Source organism: Polypterus senegalus, chromosome 12 (genome assembly GCF_016835505.1).
Source record: "Polypterus senegalus isolate Bchr_013 chromosome 12, ASM1683550v1, whole genome shotgun sequence".
Lineage (NCBI taxonomy): Eukaryota > Metazoa > Chordata > Cladistia > Polypteriformes > Polypteridae > Polypterus > Polypterus senegalus.
Genome location: NC_053165.1, coordinates 40,548,614 through 40,566,574, shown reverse-complemented (window position 1 = coordinate 40,566,574; position 17,961 = coordinate 40,548,614).

The window sequence follows — 17,961 nt, the reverse complement described above, 5'->3', positions numbered from 1 at the left end:
AAATGGGAAAATCAGAAGCATTCTTAAACATTTTAATTATAAAAAAAGATATTTAGATATACTGTATTTTGATTAACCCAGAATATGTTTACTGTTCCTCACACTCTTTTGTTTAGTGAAGCCAATCACTGTACCCTCACCAATAGCAACAGCACTGTTTTACACTACAAGAAAATAAAATATCAAGAGAGTGAATACTGCAACAAAGCATTAGCTGGCAAGTCAGTGCCACAGGATTAAAAGGGCTAGATAGAAAACAATTGGTGGGCACTATATGAGCCATTTTTGGTTAAGAGCGCCAGTGGTTGTGGTGATGTAGATAAACAGCTATTAGAAGTAAGTCATGCTCTCTGCGTGAAGGCTAAGCAATCCAAATTGATTCATGTTAACCACGGAGTCATCTGAAGGACCTGTTGTGACTGTAATGCAGGTCAGAGGCAGCCATTCATTTTAACTACTGGGTCAGTCAAACCAATATAATGATAATCTTTTTCTGCAACTGCTAGAGATCTGTATTGCTCCTACCACCCATTTCCTTTATTGAAACTTTGGGAAGCTGGCCACCAGAGGGAGCTCAGTAAGACAGACCACAGGCACGAGGAAGGCATTCCAGGAATTGCCCTAAAAGTATAGTTCAGTAGGAGCTTGAAAACCATTCTCTATCCAGATATTCTTGGAGTCAGAAGTGTAGTGTTGTAAAAGGCTCGGTTTGGCACTGAGTTAATGCAGAGAGATATTTGGAGGTGAGTGGAAAAGGTTCTGTGACAGGTTTAGCATTGTATTTTAAATGGGGGGGTTCATGAATCAGCCAACCCACCAGAAAGACCGGGTGCAAAACACTTTCCTAAGGCTTGTTTGGTTATCTAATGGAGTTAGTACATTCTGTCTGTTTCTTTTGTTACTCTGAGTTTTTCCCTACTTGTGCTGATGTAGTATAATAAAGATTTTGTTAAAGATCTTTGTTTTTTTCTTTCAGGTAAGAGGGGCGCAAAACCACTGATTAAGTGTTACATTAATTTATCTGTGCAAATATACAAATCGATATTAATCACACTGTAACTAAAAGAATAACTAAAATCCCTTGGATTTCATTTTGCATTTTAGATTTAAAATCGCTTCATGCATTCACATATGATTCTAAAATGACAATTTAACTTGAGGCCATAATACATTTTTTGCATGAATCCAGGCAGATGTGACAATCAAGAGATCCAAACGTATAAAATCACCACAAGTCATGCAAAAGGTTACCATTGAGTAATTCCAGACCTTCCTAATGAGCCACATGGAATGCTCCCAGGTATGGCTTAAAAAGGAGTCAGCTGCCTTGCAGAGAGAGCCAGAGTCGGGAGTAAGAACTTGCCTGTGGAGTGGAGTGGAGTGGAGTGGAAGAAAGAAAGAAAGAAAGAAAGAAAGAAAGAAAGAAAGAAAGAAAGAATGTTGTGTGCCATATTCCTGGACTGTACTGACTTTGGTGCTAGTGGGAAATGGGTGGAAACGTTTCCCACGGAATTTATTTTATTTTACGGCACTTGTGTCTATGTCTGTCATGTCAGTGTTTCAGTGCCTGGTGCATCCCTGGTTTCCACAGGAGCCATAGATTTTGGGACTAAGTTTCTCTATTTCCTGTATACTTAAGTAATTTGAAAAGAAAAGATGAACATGAGACAAAAGTGAAGAATGCCATTTTTGTAGTTCTATGAATTATATTGCGGCTTTAACATTTTTATAATAACATCATGTTTTGTGTACCATTTCTTGATTTTAAGTGGGTGTACAAAGTGAGACAATTAGCCTGTATTCATAGATTGTTAGGCCTTAACCATCTAAATAACTAGACAACTATTCTCAAAACAAAATAGATAATTGTGTTGCCTAAATATAATAATTAATCCAGAACCAGAGCAGAGAAACAGTGCATAGAAAACTCAAGATTGTTCAATTTCTTTAAAAAAGAAAAAAAATTAAAAATGACAACTATGGAGAGTATTGCATTTAGCAGCCACCAGATTAATTTAGCAGCCACAAGATAAACAGATTAACAACTGCAGTTGATAATTAGCACTGGATATACCATACCTGGAAGTAAAACTTGACAGTTTGTTCAGTTTCCACATTTACTTTTTGTCTTAAATCTGAGTATACTGTGCCACACACGGAACTCACGAGAGTGCTTTACTGACTCTGGTCAGGCAGTAAACACAGGGAATAGTGAGGATGACACATATTTGAGAACTGCTTGTGCCTCTTTTCCCCTGAAGTGGAGGACAAACAAACATGAAGGCAAACCGTGGCATTACTTCTGCTCCACCTTTGAAAGTCTCACTCCTTAGAGTCCTCCTTGCAAGAAAGTTTTCTTTATTAACATTATTATAGTTGCTGCTTTGGCACCCTAACATTTTAAATATGTCCTATCTCTTTTATTATCTTAATACAATAACAAACACTGCACTTTACCCTTCATTGTCATAATGCCTGTGAAAGACACTACATGTGCTAGAGACATCAAAATTCACACAATACACAACATATACTTCAGAGTTTTTAGTGACTGAAAATAATGAACAGTTCATAACTTCAGAAGCATTAGTAATTTTTAATAAAAATGTAAGCATTGTATTTAATATTGCAATGTTCTGAGGTATTGGAAGAATTTCATGACTAAAACAGTATTAACACACAATTAAAATGCATTTTTCCCATTTTTGACTATTTTTTGTAAGGAAAGAAACTCATTTCATACTTTTGTACATTTTTCTGACACTCAGAGCTGAAAGTTGAAATTTAATTCTTCAATAAATAGAATCACAAAGTTAAATTTGATTATGACCAGGCTTTTAATACGTTTCTGCAACAGAAACGTCTTCTAAAATACTCAAACACGGTGACATTCAGTTTTACAATTTGAAAAAGTAATTGACCTTTAAACATTGAGAAAAATCAAACACGTAATATAGTACAGAGCCTAGACAAATCCAAAGGTAGCAGATGCAAGGATGAGAGAAAGGTTAGTGTAAAATAAAGTAGCTCACTCTGTACATGAACATATTAAAACAGAATATATTAGTGCGGGCTGACAAATAAGACAAGCTTTTATAGCACTAGTCAACTGATAACACATTTCAATGGATGGTAAATATGAGATGCTATACTTATATTAGTACTTCAAATCCATCCATCCATCCGTCCATTATCCAACCCACTATATCCAAACTACAGGATCACAGGGAGCCAATCCCAGCCAACACAGGGCACAAGGCAGGAAATAAACCATGGGCAGGGCAACAACCCACTGCAGGGCACACACCCACACACCAAGCACACACTAGGGACAATTTAGAATCGCCAATGCACCTAACCTGCATATCTTTGGACTGTGGGAGGAAACCAGAACACCCAAGAGAAACCCAGCAGACACGGGGAGAACATGCAAACTCCACGGTGGGAGGACCCGGGAAGCGAACCCAGGACTCCTTACTGCATGGCAGCAGCGCTATCACTGCGCCACCATGCTGCCCACTTGACATTCAATTTATACTAAATAAACCAAAATGTAGTAGGCTGCCAGAGACAGAGGAGATTCAGGTTTCACACATGATAAGGAGATCAGCCAGCACCATTCATAATTTAAAAAAGTGTGAACAATCAGCCTTGACACAGACAGACACACAGACTCAGAAGTTCCAAAAACACACACGTTTATTTTGTTCCATCTTCCTGCACAATACGCACAGTGCACAAACCCCAATAAACTCAGTCCTTATCTGTTTCTTTTCTCTTTCCTTTCTTCTGCCACCTCCACTCCACTCCTCTTCCGCAAGCTCTGTCCTCTGCCTCCTGACTCCGGCTCCCTGAATGGAGTGAGGTAGCCCCTTTTATGTGGCACCTGGATGTGCTCCCTGCAGCACTTCCTGGTGTGCCGGAAGTGCTGCATGGGCACCCGGAGGCACTCCAGGTGCATTTGGTTCCTTTTCCAGGTGCACTTCCTGGTGTGTTGGAAGTGCTGCCATCCACGGCTCCAGGATCGTCCAGGCGCCCCCTGGTGGTTGCCACTGACCCCAAAAGGGTTGAGCGTCCAAGATTCATATCCATGGCCCTGATGTAGTCCCTCTTGTGCACCTGGGAAGATATTGCCCCTCTCCCGGTCCTTCCCTTCTCCAGTTGTCCCGCTGGGGCAAAGTCCTCGGTTGTCTGCCACAAGAGAAATCCACAATTAAGTACCCATCTAAATGCCAGGGTGGGTAAAAAGAAGCTGCCAGTAAATAGTATGCCCTATCATGCTATTCTTGTCTAGAACAGATGGGACACTGCTACATACTACGTGTCTGAATTGGGCATGGGCTCCACCCTCACCCCTCCCTTTTGCATTGTGCCTTATTAATTTTACAGGCAACATTTCATGGAGTTCTTGAGAATGAATGTGTTTCTGTTTAAAGTATCTGACAATTACTTTTCCTTTTTGGATTTTGCCTTTCTATCAGATAGCAATGGATTTTAGTTACTTAATCAAAAACCCTGCCCTGGATAGATAGATAGATAGATAGATAGATAGATAGATAGATAGATAGATAGATAGATAGATAGATAGATAGATAGATAGATAGATAGATAGATAGATAGATAGATATTTTATTAATCCCAAGAGGAAATTCACATACTCCAGCAGCAGCATACTGCTAAAAAATATTAAATTGAAGAGTAATAAAAATGCAGGTAAATCAGACAATAACTTTGTATAATGTTAACATTTACCCCCATGGTGGAACTGAAGAGTCGCATAGTGTGGTGGAGGAACGATCTCCTCAGTCTGTCAGTGGAGCAGGGCAGTGACAGCAGTCTGTCGCTGAAGCTGCTCCTCTGTCTGGAGATGATACTGTTCAGTGGATGCAGTGGATTCTCCATGATTGACAGGAGCCTGCTCAGAGCTCGTCGCTCTGCCACGGATGTCAAACTGTCCAGCTCCATGCCTACAACAGAGTCTGCCTTCCTCACCAGTTTGTCCAGGCATGAGGCGTCCCTCTTCTTTATGCTGCCTCCCCAGCACACCACCGTGTAGAAGAGGGTGCTCGCCACAACCGTCTGATAGAACATCTGCAGCATCTTATTGCAGATGTTGAAAGACACCAGCCTTCTAAGGACGTATAGTCGGCGCTGTCCTCTCTTGCACAGATCATCAGTATTGGCAGTCCAGTCGAATTTATCATCCAGCTGCACTCCCAGGTATTTATAGGTCTGCACTGACTGCACACAGTCGCTTCTGATGATCACGGGGTCCATGAGGGGCCTGGTCCTCCTAAAATCCACCACCAGCTCCTTGGTTTTGCTGGTGTTCAGTTGTAAGTGGTTTGAGTCGCACCATTTAACAGTCCTTGATTAGGTTCCTATACTCCTCTGCTCCCATCTTCTGCTGCTATGTGAACTGCAGAGGGTCGAGAGCGTGGCGGACCTGTGGCCTCCATGGTCTTCATCACATGTGACATCAGATCAACAGGCCAGAAGTCATTCAGCTCACTAGGACGTGATACCTTTGGGACTGGGGTGATACAAGATGTTTTCCAAAGCTTCAGGACTCTCCCCTGTTCCAGGCTCAGGTTGAAGATGCGCTGTAAAGGACTTCCCAGCTCCAACGCACAGGCCTTCAGCAGTCGTGGCAATACTCCATCTGGGCCCACTGCTTTGCTGGCACGAAGTCTCCTCAGCTCTCTGCTCACCTGGGCTGCTGTAATTGTGGGTGGGGATGTCTCTGCTATGCTGATATCAGCAGAAGGATGGGTGAGGGGTGCAGTACTTCAAGATGAGAGTGGGTTAGGGTGGTCAAACCTGTTAAAGAAGTTCTTCATCTGGTTTGCTCTCTCCATGTCTCTCTCGATGGTGGAACCCCACTTCGAGCAGCAGCAAGTGATGATCTTCATCCCATCCCACACTTCCTTCATGCTGTTATTCTGCAACTTCTGCTCCAGCTTTCTCCTGTACTGCTCCTTCGCCGTCCTGAGCTGGACTCAGAGTGCCTTCTTCATGCGCTTGAGCTCATGCTGATCACCGCCTTTAAAAGCCCTTTTCTTCTGGTTCAAAAGACCCTTGATGTCACTTGTAATCCATGGCTTGTTGTTAGCATAGCAGCGTACTGTTCTTACTGGAACTACAATGTCCATACAGAAGTTGATGTAGTCAGTAGTGCAGTCAACAACCTCCTCGATGTTCTCACTATGTGATCCCTGCAGGATATCCCAGTCTGTAGTTCCAAAGCAGTCTTTCAGAGACTGCTCTGCCTGAGGGGACCACTTCCTAAATGAGCGTGTGGTTGTTGGTAGCTCCCTCACTCTTGTTTTGTAGTGAGGCTAAAGAAAAAGCAGCTTATGATCTGCTTTCCCAAGCACAGGCAGCGGGGTGGTGCTGTATGCCTCTCCAACGTTTGCATACAGTAGATCAATAGTCCTGTTTCCCCGGGTGTTACAATCCACATACTGGGAGAAGGCAGGAAATGTTTTGTCCAGCGTCACATGGTTAAAATCTCCAGCGATATGCACAAGCGCCTCAGGGTGCTGTGTCTGTAATTTAGCAACAGCGGCATGGATGATGTCACCCGCTATCTCCACGTCCGCTTGAGGAGGGATGTAAACAATAATAACAATTACATGTTCAATCGGGGATAAGCAGGTTAGGAATAGGATGAATTTTGCTTATTTAACATATTTCCTGTGATTTAGGCACTGTGTTTATCAGCATTGTGACTCTTAACATTTTGTCTGTTTTTAACCTTTCTTTTGGAATTATGGACTAAATCTAAAGTTTATTCTCTCTCTCTCTCATTTTTAGGTCCTGTAGTCTGGCATAGTTGCCACAGAAGCTGATATCTGGAGTTTGTACAGAGTAATAGCTGCCTCAGAAGATGCAGTCAAGCACAGTGATAACATTGTGGAGGACAGTCAACATGGAAGTCTAGACTGTTTAGTAAGGGTGCAGGAATTATAGCCCCAGGACTTTGAAATTACCTTCCCAACCTTTCTAAAGTGGTTCTAATTATTGCCTCATAAGTAGAGTTTAGGGAAGCGGTTAACAGTTTATTCCACGTGCTATGGACTTACTGAGCTTAGACTCACAATGTCATTTTGGGTGCAGTCACTGATTCAGAGCAGCATATTGGAAGGTGAGTGGGAGGTTATTTTGATGTTTGGTCACAGTTTGGGAAAATATGAAAGTGGTAATGCCAGCCCATCAGGCAGTCAAGGATCAGTCTCATTGTAATCAGGTAGTGAGCCAGGTAAAGTTTGCTTCTGTGCATTTTGAGTTGATATGTTATCTTCTTTATTTGAGTATCCTCCCATTTTCTGACTTTTTAAATAAAACATGAGTTTTGTAGCACTTTTTGTTACAGATTAATGTGGAACAGAACTGTAAGAACAAAAACTTTCAGACATCTATCAGTGAAGAAACCTCTGCAGTTTTGTGCACGTATTCATTAAAGGATAGCTTTGGTATTTTTCAAGGCAAATTTACTTTTTCACATTCATAATGTGCATCAATTTACAGCAGGAAACTGTGTTCTAAAGTCAAACTTTTTTTTAAAATAAAAAATCACAGTGTTTGCAGTATACAATAGGGTCCAATGGACATGTGTCCAAACATTAAACAAAAGCCTCATTTACCAAAAGCATATTTTAAGGAAAAAGTTTTGATTTTAGAAAACATGCCTTCCACATTTCTGAGGTATGTTTATGACAATGAAGGGCTTTTGAAAGTATTATATGTTTTATCACAGATTCTTGGTACTGTTTTCCCTGAAGTAAGTACACACTCTGTTTGTTTATCAGTTAATAGTTGACTGTTGTAAGTGGGTTTTCATTTAAATAAGGAAGTAAAATAGTACAAAACCAAGCTCGTGTGTGAAGCTTCTTATAGCAATATTGCCATTCGACCCAAATACTTTGAACATGCACATATCCAGTATGTGAAAATAAAGCGAAACAGTTTTTACAGATTTCATTGAGTCCCTTATTTCCTTATCCACCAATACTCTGAAGATTTGTTATGGTTTCAGGCTGCGTATTTTCCTCCTTTTGTCTTTCAAATTCTGTCTCTCTCTCTCTATCTCTCATCTCTCATTTTCAGGTCTGTTCAAGCTCTGCATTGGTTTATTGTGGATCATTCATATATGTTCTGTAATCTGAGGAAGAATGAAAGAGAATGAAGGAGGTGATGTGATTGGAGATAGCATCAAATGTTACAGAAGCAGTCACAAGTCTTATACCATGACACAGGAAAACATGAGCTGAGTATCTTTGAATACCTAAGTCCTGTTGAATGAAACATTTAAATGTCCTAGCACTAAAGTATTATTGGAAGTGAGTTTTGGCTTCTTCTAACGCTAAGGGAGGTGGAAAATGCACAAACAGAGCAAAGACAAGATCAAGCATAGGCAAAAAAAAGTCAAAATACCAGACAGATGTCTAAGGTACTGATCATCAAAAGCCCAACAAACAGAGCCTGAAAAAGAGCTAGAAAAAAGGTCCCTAGATTTATTTTCCCCTAACTAAACTACTAATGGGGTTGTTTTGTTTCCTGAATTCACAGATAAAGTACAGTACAGGCCGACTCACAACTTTAAGTAAACGAATGCGTGATTAAGTCATAAAAACTATGACAGCTGTTCATGACAATAGCAATGAACATTGTCAGTATAACAATGAACATGGCGTTGGCTCTGTAAACTTGAACAAAACAGAAGTGGACACACAAACACATACAAAACAGTGCCTTTTTAGATGGCATTGTTACCATCATAATCACATAATATGTTGAGGGAAGTATAAACATTTAACAAGTCTACAAAAAGTGCAAAAATAGTAAATGAAAATCACAAAAATCAGTTTTGAACAATATGATTCAACAAGGTGGGTAAATGTATCATCATCTTTATTTTTTTCTTAAAAAATAGAAAAAACATTTTTTGGTGTTTATTTAGAAAAAGTACTTTCATTGTAATTTGGGGTTTTCACAATGTTTTTTCGATTTTGAGTTTTAAACAATAATTTGTCTTTGTTACTGATATTCTGATAATCATTTTACTGGCTTTTGAACCTGGCTAAGTTTTGTGATAATTCTTGTGCACTCTCTCAAAGAAATCCTTCATGTCCTGATCTGTGTTTCTTTTATCTGTTCATCTGGACAAGATAGATTGTAGTGTCACAAGAACGAGACATGGACAGATAAAGATTTGGGGCAGCCACCCGTGTAATGTGGTATCCTGGCTGCAAAAGTCATTTTAACAAATAAACAGCACTGAAGTGCATTCAACTGAGTCCAAAACAAGACCGAGGAAACAAAGGAAAAGGGGCAGGTTTTAAAGGGGGAGACAGGAAGTGAGGTCATATGGATCCGGCACGTGGTCTTCCACCATTGGTTCATAGCCGGACGTGACATCAGAGGGACTGGAGCGGGTGTGGTCGACTTCCATTGGCTCAGTCCCGGAAGTGATGTCAGGAGAGCCAGGTGGAATCCCCCGGGAATGGTCTACAGGCAAGAGAGAAAAAGAGTTGTGCACTCTGCCACACCCCGGCATGCCTCCGAACTGCCTTCACTCAAGCCCTTTAGCTGCCTCCCATGCGCATGTGTGTGACAGTAGCTTGTCCATAGTAGTCTGGTTCATTGACATTGACTGTAGCTAGTCAAGTAGTAAGTCATCTGATTGTTGTTCAGTGTTTGAATCCTGAAACTGATGTGATTAATGAGTCAGCTATTGTGGTCTTATATCTCATGGTAAAAAACAACAATATTAAAAAGCCTGAAGAATAATGACCAGTAAGGTTGATGAGCATTTTAGTGCCAAACTAATACAAAAGGATGTTCTGCCCATTCCAGCCAATTACACCAATTCTCCAAGTTAAGTTAATGGGTAAGAATTCATAGTTTCCAACAATGTATTTCTGCCCAGCAGTCCTTTGAAATGAAGGCATATGGGTGCATACACCCGTATAGTTCTAACAGTTCACAACTCAAGGGTCCACAGTGTTATTGGTTAATGAGGTGATGTGTTCAATAAAATAACTATCTTTTTAATGAACCCACACTAATAATGTCCAAAACTGCATACAATTATTCCATTTAAAATTATATATTAAGCGCATCTGTCTCGTTTAAAACTGTCCAAAATGTTTCCAAGGTAAGATCCAACTTGAGAACATTGCAATCAAGTTCCAGCCTCACTGGGTCACATGTTTTGGGCCTGCATCAAATTAACATCATTTTGGACAAAAATCTTTAAATGCCTTTCAGACAGCCTTGGTGTCACAATCTCTTCTAATCCACTAACAGCTGTGTTTGGTGTTCTTCCAGATGGGCTTAAAGTAGAAAAGGACAAACAAACTGTGATTGCCTTCACTACACTATTGGCACGTAGGCTTATTTTGCTCAACTGAAAGAATCCTAACTGTTCTCTTTTTATTCAGTGGGTAACTGATGTTATATATTATCTAAAAGTGGAAAAAATCTAATTATCACTTAGAGGATCTGTGCAAAACATTTTCAAAACCTGGCAGGATCTAATCAATAACATTTTAGAATAAGCATTTAAAGCATTGAGGAAGCAGATTCTCTCCCTTCTTTTTTATTATTATTCTATATATTTTTATTCATTTGTTTATCTACATCTTTTTACTATTATTATTATTATTATTATTATTATTATTATTATTATTATTATTATTACACTTTACTCTGCTGACCTAGCTCTCTTTCTCTTTTTTTGCTAAACTTGACTTGCTTGTATGGAATATTATTTGATTTTAATAAAATTAATAAAATGTTTAAAAAAGGTTATTTTTTAGAGTGGACATTCTGGACATGATGGATATTCATTCTTTAAAAAATGAAAATGTAATCTGTGTATACAAAACACAGATCCCCAGATCATCAAGAAATGTGTAATTTACAAATAATTGTAAGACAACAAGGGTATTATCTAGTCCATATGGCATTATGAATACTTGTCGTGTCAAAGGAAGACTTAAATACCATCTTACATTCATCTTTTTCCCAAATATGAATTAGGTTGCACTCATCTACTATATTTAGTTTTGTGAACACTGTGCAATATGTTACCAAATTCAGTAAGGGTGAAATTAATAGGAATAGATAGCTACTTCAAAGTGACTTACTTGACTTTACAATAGTTGGGTTTAACAAACTATTTTTCTTCTCCACAAAGAAGAAACCCACTGCAACAGAACTAGCAGATGGTCTAATAAACCAATTAGCTAGATGAATCTTTACTGTATTCATCCTTTCTGATTCTTATTATGATAGCGTATATAACTTTCCCTTTGGTAGCACCACCCCGGGAACAAATCTAAACTATGATTAAATGTTCTATGAGTGGGTTATACCAGGTACTTCAACTCTGAAGCACGTTTTAAATATACTGGCTTTTCTCAAACAAAGATATTAAGCAAAAAAAGAAATTCAGCATCACTGACTTAGATCACAGTCTAATAATTAGGATACCAAAACACAGAGCATCAGCAGATGCCCCACAGCCGCTGGGTCCTGCCCAAAACCTAGTCCATGCAAGCATTGAACAGAGTAGAAGCAAGAACAGACCCCTGACGAACCCCAGCATCAACTGGAAAAAAATGCAGTGGTTCTGCCTCCACTCTGCACAGAACTCACAGTACCAGTGTACAGGCCAACCATGATATCCAGCAACTTTTAGGGGATCCTGCAAAGTCTCAGGATGTCCCGACAAAATTCGACAAAGGCTGCAAAGAAATTGCCAATATATACGTTTGCGCTCCATCAGAACCATCAGTGCCAGGTTGCGGTCAATGGTAGACTTCTTAGGCTAAAAACCAGACTGCTTTAGACACTGGTAGGTGAGCAAATGATCATGGATCTTATTGAGGCTTAGGCTTCACAAGGACCTTACCCAGCACCAAGAGCAGTGTTATCTCCCTACAGTTGCCAGAATCTAGGCAATCACCCTTCCCTTTCCAGATAGGGGTGACAAGTCACGTTTTCTAGTCAGTTGGGACAACGCCCATCTCCCAAATAGAACCATAGATTGCTTGCAAGGCATGGAGAACAGCCTTACCACAGGCCTGGGCAAGTTCACCCCGGATGCCACAGATCATTGCAGCCTTCCCTACCCTCAGCCATCCTGACTGCAACTCTCTGAGGAACAGATTCAGATGTGTGTAATGCTTCAGTTCCTCTGTAAACAGGACATGGGGAAACTACACCATAGATGGTGTGTCACTTGATCACAGATTCTTTTAACAAACTCCTCCTTCTCTGCCCTCACAGCCCTCGCAGTCATCCTTCTTACTTCTCTGTACAGCCATCAAGCCGTACGATGCAACTCCTGTCGATGATATCCAGGGTGCTCTGCGAGATGAAACACCTCCTCCTGAGAACACTGGTAACATCAACACCACCCTCAGCAAACTTCAGGGTCTTATCATGGAAGGCCTCCCATATAATATTAGTAGTCACTAGAGGTGGGTAGTAACAAGTTACATATACTCCGTTACATTTACTTGAGTAACTTTTTAAAAAAATTGCACTTCTAAGAGTAGTTTTACTGCACCATACTTTTTACTTTTACTTGAGTACATTTGTGAAGAAGAAACGCTACTCTTACTCCCCTACATTGGGCAACACTCGAATCGTAACTTTTTTTCAATTAGATACAGTACGCTATATTTTTGCCAGAGAGAATCCGTCAGTGGATCTACTGCATGACTGTTTCACCAATCAGAATATAGCAACAATAATCACAAGACTCCGTTAACAAATCAGACGTAGCCATGTAGTCACATGACCACACACAAACTGTCGCGTCCTAGCGGCACAAATTCTTCACAGACAGCGGACAGGGAAAGAAAGAATACTGCACATGAAAAATGAGAGCCAACTCCTGCTGAAGCTTAACTATCACTTCACTGAGTGAAGAACAAGCATATTTTAACCAAACATGCACAGACAGTCAAGGTAAAGTGAGACTTCTTGTACGTGCACAAGCTGCCTTGTTCTAATGTTATTTTCTATCAGCTGTGCTATTTGGGGGGCAAATGAATATGCAGTATTATACTGTTAGTGTACAGCAGGGGTGCCCACACTATATTCGGCTTGTGAGCTACTTTTAAAATGACCAGATTGAAATGGTCTGCCTACATTAAAAATGCTATATATACAGTATATATATACTGAGTATGCTTTATACATAAAATATATGTTGTCGTACCTTGTATAACTGAATAACCCTTATGGCACAATAACAATTCAATACATTTATGGTCACTACAGTATTTGGTTTTAATAATCTTCATGTGGGAAAAGGCTGACTCACATAAATAAGTAGAGCCGAATAATGCAGTCAAGGAGGCAGCACATTTCCTCCTGTTTGGGTACTTTTCCTCTGTGAGTAAGTTCCAAAACTGTCCATGAGCCCTAGACTTCAGCTGAATGTCATCCTGTAATGTCAAAATCTTATCCTCCACTGTAGAGGAGTTTTAGGTGAAACAGTGTTGCAATTTCTGATGCGAGTGAATCACCCTCAACATCTTCATTAAATGGATAGCACTTAAATGTAGTGATTGGCTCAAGTAAAGCTGAGTCTTGAAACCTTCTGACAAAGTCTGACAGACAATTTTTAATCTGCTCTGTGTAGCGTATGCTGTCAAGTTGCGCACACGCCTTCCATTGCGTCTCCAGCTCTTACGAGAGTTTTTGGATGTTCCCCAAATCAAGGCGCTGCAGCTTTGAGGACAGATGTCACATTTTTCGTTTGAAAGCATTAACTGAGTTGACCATATTGACCATGGTTTTCTCTTTTCCTTGCAGCTGTAAATTAAGCTCATTCAACATGTTGGTCAGATCGGAAAAAAAATGCCAAGTCTAGCGGCCATTGATCGTTATTAAGTTACTTGTATTCTGCATGTTTAATGACAAGAATAAACTCCTTTTTCTCATGCCAGGGTTCTTAAAATCTTAGCAGGAATTTCTCCCTAGCCATCTGCCTCAACGAAGGCCTCTTTTATCATCTCTCCATCTTGGAAGGACTTCTTATGCTTAATTATCAAGTGACTCACCCGGAACGATGCTTCAGTGTGTCTGCATTTGCTTTTGAATTTAGTCAAGTGAAAATTGACGGCTGTCTGATTAACTGCGAATTTTAGTTTCCTCTCCTTTCTCTTTCTCAGATCACTTTTCGGAAGGAAGTCAGTTTCGTAGTTTTTATGAACAGTTCGAAAGTGTCTTTCCACATTTTCTTTCTTTGAAATAGTAATGATAGATTGACAGATCAGACAAACGTACTTCGATTGTGACATTGTGAGAAAAAAAAATCCTCTTCCAATTTCACATCCAGCCCATACCCTCACCCCCCCCAACAATTTTTTTTAAATCCCTTCTTTAGTCGATATAAATAGGCTAACTAGATCACTTACTGTAGATATCCATAGTTCTGCAGTAGCTTGCACGTTTGATCGTGCGTGTGGGATGTCCAGTGTATTAGAAGAAAAGAAAATCAAGTGGCAAATGCCATAGGGAGGATATATGATAGACTAATATTTAAAAAAAAATTTTTTTGAATGCAACGCGATCTACCTGCACTACCTTTCCGATCTACCAGTCGATCATGATCGACGTATTGGGCACCCCTGGTTTACAGTATATATTGTCACCGTAAATAGTTTGCACTGTTCAAACATACATGTTACCTACTGTAGGTATTGGCTTCAAAAGCTTTGTTGTAAAAAACTGAGATTTGGAACTTTGTGTTATTTGTGCATCTTTATTTTGTAAAGATGTTATTTATTTTTAATCATTTTTTTATTTTATTATTTGGAAATAGCAGAATTTGCACATTATTTTATATTTTTGTCTGTCTTTTTACAACTTTCTAAAAAATAAATAATTTATTATGATCATACAGTTACTCAGTACTTGAGCAGTCTTTTCACCAAGTACTTTTTTACTCTTACTTGAGTAATTTTTTGGATGACTACTTTTTACTTCTACTTTAGTAATATTATTTTGAAGTAACGCTAGTCTTACTTGAGTACAATTTCTGGCTACTCTACCCACCTCTGGTAGTCACACCCAAGTTTGTAAGTTCCTCACACAAACTGTGTGCAAACTCGTTAGAAACAGCCTGATCTTGGAGTCGGCCTCATTTTCCAAGTACAGTAGGTGGTAGCCTACTAGACCTAAGCTGGATCTTAAAGTAAGGGTTAATAGAGATTTTATTTACTCCAAAGGGTAAAAATGCACTGGTACACTTCATACAGTTATGCTATATGCACTTTAATCCACCCGAGGAACACATATTTTAAATTCAAAACTATTTAAACATACCTTATTAAAATGACTCCCAATAATGCCTATAATCCATTATATCTATCTCTATTAAATATAAGGTTTAAAGTTCCAAAAACCTGAACACATCCTATTAAAATTCAGATATGTGTCCAAGATTGGCCACCATCCCCTTTCATAATAGACTTAACCTGAAACTAATATGGCAAACTAAATTCAAGCCTTTATTTAAGATATATAAAATTTATAGATATTGTGGTGTTTATTTAGAGCTATATTCTAAGATCCTAAAAATTAGCCCACTAGAAATCCCCCTCTCTATAAAATTTCGATCATTTTAAAATGCGGACTAACTGGTCTAGGTGTCAGCCTCATAAAGGAAAAAATGCTATATAATAAAAATGTGCCAACCAGGAAAATAATTTATATTTAAGTATGAACTTTATGACTGCACTGAGTGAAATATTTTATAAGCAATGGCCAGTAAAAAAGAACATGGTCAAATAACAGGCATTGGTCAAAAACAGAAGATAGAAAAAAAGTCTACAAAGCCAAATCTAAAACCAAAAATCAAAATCAACATCTACACTTCAGAGCTAGAGTTGTAAAAAAATAAGTGCAAAATTGCTATTTAAATTAATCTTGGATAATCTGTGAATGCATGTGGTGAACTTTATATCGTTGCTCTTTCAGTGCATCTTGGGAAGGATTGCTACAGTAACAACCATGCAACTATCCCAAGATGTGTGTGCAGCCTGTCCTGACTCGGCAGGAAAACAGATAACTAATTTCTTGAGTAAAACTGAGAGATATGTTCAATAGTCAAAACAAACAACAATAAAAATAAAATGAAGTGACCAAGTGAGCAAAACCCAGACGAGAGGCAAAAATCAAGTCGAAAGCCAGGAAAGGCATGAAAAATAATCAAAAAGAGAATTAACAAAGTTTTTAGAAGGTTTATCTGCAGATCAGATAAGGCTCAGTGCAAAAGGCTTTGAGTAGTAAGAAAAGCTCTATATATATAAATGTAAAGAATTATTATTATTATAAGGCTGACCTGATACCATCTGCTGATTAACTCAAGGTCACGATACCAGAGACCGCTCCCAAAGAAATGTGGGATACAACACTGATAATGGTACACAAAAATAGCTTCCATAACCAGAAAAGGTTATAAGACCTCAAATATCCCTCTTTAACATGACATAACCCCCTGTCAAAGGTGAGTCCTCCAGCGAGGGGTGTGAAGGGCATTGAAATTGACCCAGGAACGATCCTCCAGGCATTACCCCTTCCAATGCACCAGATATTCCACCGTCATTGTACCTCATACTGCTCAGTACCGCATACAGAAACAGTTGGTGGGGTTGAATGTGGAGTGTAATATAAGCTGGTACAAACCTAGAAACATGAAAAGTGGAGTGTGTCAGTATAGGTCAGCTCCATGCTCCCATTATCTGTGAGCCATTTCAACCCAGCACCATTGGTAATGCAACCAAGGATGAGCCGGGTAAATGAGGACACACATTTATGGCAAGGAGTAGGTGTAAAAAGGCGCTCAGTACATTTATTAAAGCAAAGTCAAACCAATGATCCAAGTAAATAGTACTGTGCCAAATCTTCAATAAATAAATAGTCCATAAAAGTCAGTGAACATGTGCTGGTTAAAAACAATCCCATAAATAATCCGTTAAAAATGAGGGTAAAATCCTAGGGCAAGAATCTTCTCTTTAATCACACTCACTGATGCATCCTTTTAAATTTGACATCTCTCCTCTGCTAAACCCAAACATGACTTTGTAACAGGGGAGACTCCTAACCAAAAGTCACAGCCAACCTTCTTCTCTGGGTTCGGGTCCCTACTGTTCCACTGTTCCCAGTAGGGTTCTCTATTTGAACCTCATCTCTCCAAGGCTTGGGTCCCTGCAGCAGTCTGTAGCCCTAGAAGGGTGCCATGCCAACCCTCCCCTAGTCCTGCTGCCTTCCCAGACTTGAGCGAAATTGAGCAACTTGTCAATCCCCACTCCAGCAAAATAGTCAGTGGGAGTGACTCACTTCTGCCCCTGAGCTCCCCTCCCGGCTGTCTACCTTCTCTCTCTTGCTTTCTTGTTCTCTCTCTCTCTCTCTTTCTCTTGCACCAGCTCTCTTTTGCTCCTGCCTGCTTCTCTCTGTCATTTTAACCTCCATTGTTTTCTTTCTTTCTTTCCTTTTTTCCCTCCTTTCTGTCCCATGCAGGCTTCTTATATACTCTGCTGTCTAAATGGGCATGGATGTGATGAGCTGCTCCTTTCACAGAATCCTTGAGATGTCTGACTGATCCACCCACCTCTGCACATGTATGCCAAATGATCAGCCAGCACCTCAACTGCAGAGGGAAACACACTTACATACACTCATACCTTATTGGCACCTGCGCTTTCTTGTGGTGCAATTATTTATTTAAAAAGAACAGCTGATGTCCTAGCCATGAACTCACTATACCACATGGAGTGCATCTTAAAATGCTTCAGCAAAGATAAACTATAAGATACCGGCCCCATTCAGCGTCTAATCAAATATAGGAGCTAATATTCAAGACAGTACTTTAAGCCAAATATCTCAGGTTGCCAGCCACAGTCTTTGACCTGCTTTCAAAACTAGTGCCTTTTT